The following is a 5,828-nucleotide window of genomic DNA, read 5'->3' as shown; positions in this document are numbered from 1 at the left end:
CCCCAAATGAAACTACCGAATACCCCGTCTAATTTTTAAAAAAAGGAATTGCATAATGCCAAAGGAATAGAACGAAAAAAGTACAGAAATTTAGGTAAAATTATTATACGGATCAAGTTAATTCTGCCAATGATATTTAAAAGAAGTTTATGCCATTTTTCTAGCAAAATTACAGTATTTTTAACTAGGTCATCGTAATTTAATTTAATTAAATCCTTAATATTTGCAGATAGTTTGACCCCTAAGTAAGTAGCAGCCGAGCTCAGTCCAATAGTTAGTCCTTCTGGTTTGTAATTAGCAATTATATGTGTTTTGTTTAGATTTAGCTTATAGCCAGAGACGTCCCCAAATCTTTTAGCTTCTAGTATGATGCCCTGCATCGACTCACCGATTTCGGTTGAATATATGGCGACGTCGTCAGCATAAGCTGTAAGATTTAATAAATGAGGACCGAACTTAAAAGGGATAATGAGTGGTTGTATACGTAAAGCGTAAAGAAATGGTTCTATTGATAAGGCAAATAAGAGAGGTGATAGGGGACCCCCCTGGCGGGTTCCCCGAGCAATAGTAAACAAAGCTCATAATAGACCAGCATAGCTGATCCTAGCCATGGGATTATCATACAGTGACTGTATCCAGTTCAAAAATGTGCCCGCAAAACCAAGACCAGTCATAACTAGCCACAAATAATCCCACCCCACTCGGTCAAAAGCCTTTTCTGCGTCAAGCATATTCATACCGAGTGGGGTGGATTCCTTTTCAGCTATGTCAAAGGCTGTGACAGCCAGATTGATATGTGCAGTAGTATCCCTACCAATTACAAACCCATGTTGGTTTGGACTTACTATTTTTGGTATTATAGGGGCTAATCGAGTGGCTAACACTTTAGCAAATATTTTAGCATCCGCGTTAATTAACGAGATGGGGCGGTACGAGCCGCACTGATCAGGTGATTTTCCCTTTTTTTTAAAAAGACTAGTTTTACCGTATTCCAGGATTTCGTGGCTACCTTGTTTTCCCCAATATAATTAATAACTTGGGAGAGGAGAGGTATAAGTTCTTCTGCACACCCCTTATAAATTTCTAGTGGGATCGTATCTTCTCCAGATGCCTTTCCAGCTGGTAAAGAGAGAGATGGCCTTACTTATTTCACATGGACTAATGGGGTTAGATAGTTGTTCCAACTCAAGGGAGTCATGTTTCTCCTGAAACTCGTCCAGATATTTCTGAATATCCACCTCTGTCGGTTGATTTTCTGGAGTGTATAGTTTTTTATAAAATGCAGCGAAGTGTTCTAAAATTTGATTGGGTTGATCAATTATATTATTATTAGGGCTCTTTAAATTCTTAATAAGAGTATTAGCTCGTTCATCAGCTATTTTATAGGCTAATAACTTTCGGACTTTATCGCCGCTCTCATACTGTGTCACTTGAAATTTGTGTAATTTAATGCTTCTCTTATCCCAGAAGATGGCTTTTAGAGCAGATTTCAGTCGTCCTAATTGTAGTTCCAATTCTGTTATATTCGTGGCTTGTCGACGAAGAGCCTCCGCTAGTAACAGTTCAGTAGAAAGTATATCGTTAACTAACGCTCTGTCCTTTTTAAACCGCTCGGAATTTTGATGAAATAGAAATTGCTGGGTAAAGCCCCGAATACTCGCCTTGCAAGAGTCCCATACCATTAAACATGTCGTAGAGTTAAGATTAATCTTGATGAAGTCTGCAATGTGTAACTTGAGTTGTGAAATAAATAAGATATTGGTGAATAAGTGCCTAGGAAATGAAAATGTTCGGGGTGTTGTATAGCTCTTTTCAGTATCAAAAGTAAATAAAATAGGGTTGTGATCGGAATTAATTGTGGGGTAAATTTCGATGGTGCTGTTTCTCATTACTCTATCTGATGCCCAGACCATATCGATGCGTGAGCCGAGCTTGTGAGAGGCAGAGTAGTATGTAAACCCAGGTGTGGTAGGAAAGGCAGCTCGCCAGACATCTTTAATATTATGAATGCGCCCTAATTCAAGGATAGCAGCTCGTGTTTTCCGCATTCTATAATTTACATTGCCCCTTGTAGTATAAATCTTGTAGTCCATTATGCAGTTAAAATCACCCAAAATAATTAATTCGCCTGCCCACTGCAATAATTCCATATTCAACTGATCAAAAATATAAGCATCATCAAAGTTTGACCCATAAACTATACAAAAAACATATTTAATTTTTTTCCACCATTAATTGAACGATAGCCCATCTCCCTTTTTTATCACAGACAATCTTCCCAACTTCTAGCTTAACCCGTTTATCTTTCAAAATAGCAACCCCCCTTATAGATGCATTGAATTTCGAACAAATTATCACCTCAAGCCCCAAATATCCCAAGATTTTTCTATCAGCATAGGCAACATGTGTCTCAGATAGAAAAACCAAATTAGGCTTATACAGAGCCATTTCTTCCCGGACCAAACGTCTTTTCCTTCTACTATTCAGGCCAGCAACGTTCCAAGCCAAACATTTTATTCGAAGCATTTTAGAATTGAAAAAATTATACCCTGTATTTTCCAAGTCCTAACATTCCATGACATTACCGTATTTGATACATAACTCCTTAAGTGCTCTAGAATTTCAGTTTCATTTTCTTGTGTTGCTTTTTTCCCCCCTATAACCTCTCCACCCCTCCATCCAGACAGAACCACCCCCCCAAACATTCCTGACCCCCCACCCCTCCTACCCCTTCCCTCCTCCTGAGAAGGGGTACCCCTCCCAAATATACTAAACCAACTGCCGCTGTACTGGCAGCAAAAGAGACGGAGCTGCGGCCCCGAGGGTCCAGCTGTATAATGTTACCAACTCCAGACCATGTATGTTATCTAACTGTATCTTTTATCACAATATAGTAATATATTCAGATTCAGCTTTTGATTCTCTAAATTAATGTCCACAATCCGATCAAACTAACCAATGTGAGCCTTAGTTCAGTCTAATTTTGATTGCTGATCAGGAATAATTTCATTGTTTATTTTCCGATTTCCATTGATCAATTATTTGCTCTACCTCCCTTTCTTCCAAACAGAAAAATGAACGCCCGCTCTTTAGAACCTTTAGCTTAGCTGGTTCTTGCAGGTAAGCCTGACCTCCCAACTCCTTGATGGGGTCAATGTATTGTCGAAGTTTCCATCGACGATCCATCGTGAGTTTACTCAGATCCGATCGTAAGAAGAACGTGACTGAGTCACTAGTAACCGGTGTGTTTGGTCTTGCTTTTGATGAGACTGCTTGACAAAGAAGAAAATTACCCAGAAAAATCAAGATAGGGCGCGGGTAATGACTGTTTTTATTTCTTTGGGTCAGAGGGAGTCGGTGGGCACGTTCTATCTGTGAGTCCCAGTCCCAATCTGATAGCTCTGGGAAAGCTCTCTGAAACAAGTGAACGATGTATGCTCTTGGATCAGCTCCCTCGGCCCCTTCCGCGATGCCAAATACGCGTAGATTTTGTCTTCGTTGCCGATTTTCTAAATCTTCAAGTTTGACTTGCATTTGGCAGATCCGAGCCTCGTGTTTGTTCACTGTTATTTCAGAGCGGATTGTTTTTTCTTCTCTTAAGACGACCCTTTGTTGTAATTCTTCCATCTCTTGAGATATAGCCCCTAATTTCTGAGACATTTCATGTAACGTTGATTGAGTCTTATTACTGTCATCCCGCATCTGCTGGTAGTGGGATTGCGCTTCGTGTTTCTGCTCGTTGAGCAGTTGCACGATCATTTGAAAAGACGAGGAGACCTCCCCATGAAGATTACAATCAGTGGATGCTTCATTTCGAGATATATTTAGGGGGGGTATGTCATTAGTACAGTCTACCCCAGTGAAGCCATGGCTAGCGGTTGTAACTGAAGCTGGCTCAGGTACTCCGGATATTCCAGATATCAAGCTGGGGGTGGAGATCACCCCTGGTATTAACATTTTGGAGGTAGGAGGAAGAGAAGACAGAGCGCCCATTGTTTCCGCCATAGCAATCACACTATCAGTTCCTTTCACCTATGCAACCACGGAAGTAATCCCATCCGCGGGGCAGTTTGTCTCCCCTGATATAGCAGCTGCACCGGAGAGACTGTCCTCAGAAGGCTTTAATGCCAGAGATTTAGCCTGTGGTCATTTCCTTATAGGGTTGCTCTCTGCTATTGCTTTTGTTGTAGTAGTTTTAGTTTTGCATGTAATTTTCTTCGTCTTATTCTTATTTTTACCTCTTCTTTTCCTTATGCCGTTCAGAAATGCTATTACCAAGTTCAGGGTAATCAATATAATCCTCATCCGTCTCAGTATCTTCCAAGTGTCCCGTCAGATGCTCAAACAAAAGCTCAGCCGGAGTAAGCTGTTCAGTCTCAGCTACCCTCTCCACATCTTGTATTATTATTTCCTCTCCTACAGCTGACAACTGCCCTACCGGCCTTATCATCTCTTCTCCATCAGCTGTTTCTTTATCGCCAGAGTCTTCCGATATCACTACCGCTGATATAGGAGCCGACATAGATGGAAAAGATTCGGCGTTGGCTTTGGCGATAGCGCTAGCGTTAATGTTAATGTCCACAAGGGCCTCTAGTTGAGCCACTGGCTGAGCCAGTACAGAACCTTTTAGTGATGTTGTAATTGCACCGTTCAGAGTGTTGAGTGCACTCTCTAAGACAGTATCTGAGTCAATAATTACAGCATTCTTCTCCCCCCTTGTTTGATTCACTAGGGTTTTGCCCTGTGTCCCAAGAGAGATGTTCGGTGTCGTTATGGGATATTTAGAAGGTACCTTTGATGCATTCTTATCAAGTACTGCAATAGGTTTAACAGGAATTGGCAAAGTTTGAAAAGTTGGTAAACAGCTAGGTGGCTTACCGGCGTTTGGCGCAGGTTTCTCCAGTTTACCTGGTTTCTTCCCACCATCGGGGATTTTTGCACTCAAGCGTCTCCATGACAGTTCCTGCTGCAGTTGCAGGTACAGGTACAGGTACAGGCACAGGATTGCTCTCCGGACCTGTAGTCACCCCCGTCTGTTTTGTGGTACGTGTAATCCTGGTAGTCGTCGGGGGCTTTGGTGCCATAGCGAATCTCTCTGAGGTAATTACAGACCCAAAGCCTGAGCCCAGGCTTAGCCCCCAGTGAGTCTGCCAATTAAATAAGCCAAACGCCGTCCAGCCCTTTGAAGTTATAGGGGAGATATGTCGTAGTCGGATGGCTCTAAGTATTGCCTTTACTCGACTTTCAATCAGCCGCAGATGCCACATAACAGCCCCCACTGTTTAGAAATCCGCTTTGGTACCTCCAGATCAATGCCTTGGCCCCTCTCGTAGTTCTCACTTTCTCCCTCGAGGACAGTTTTTACCAATTCTCCTTCGTATCCTGTCTCATATGACTCGCTCGGCTCCATCGGCTCTCAATCAGCCTCTCTGCTCAGAGCCTCCTCGTTTGCCTCATCTGCTTGTCCGCTTGTCTGCTTGTTTCCCTTGGAGCCTTAGAGCCTCCGCCTTTGCCTTCGTCCCAGAGAACAGGTAAGCTGCCCCTGCTGTCCCTGCTGCACTTCAACTGGTTCCAATATTTTTTTTTTTGTATTTTTGGTATTTTAATGTTCCGGAGCTTGCCGCCACCACCATTTGCCCCAAGATTCCTCCGCTGATCTCAGAACCTCAGTTCAGTCTCCCGTAAGTATCAGAGTTTGGCTGCCACCATTCTCCGTTCACACACGCCGCTGCCAGAACTGCCAGAGCCGTAGCCGCAGCCGGGACCGCCCATGAAATCAGCCGGCACAAACAATTAATACGGGCCGAGCTCACTCCTGTTCCCCTGCC

This window comes from Lissotriton helveticus, chromosome 10 (genome assembly GCF_964261635.1).
Source record: "Lissotriton helveticus chromosome 10, aLisHel1.1, whole genome shotgun sequence".
NCBI classification, from domain to species: Eukaryota; Metazoa; Chordata; class Amphibia; order Caudata; family Salamandridae; genus Lissotriton; species Lissotriton helveticus.
The sequence above is the reverse complement of the archived record's forward strand: the minus strand, read 5'-3'. Positions refer to the sequence as shown.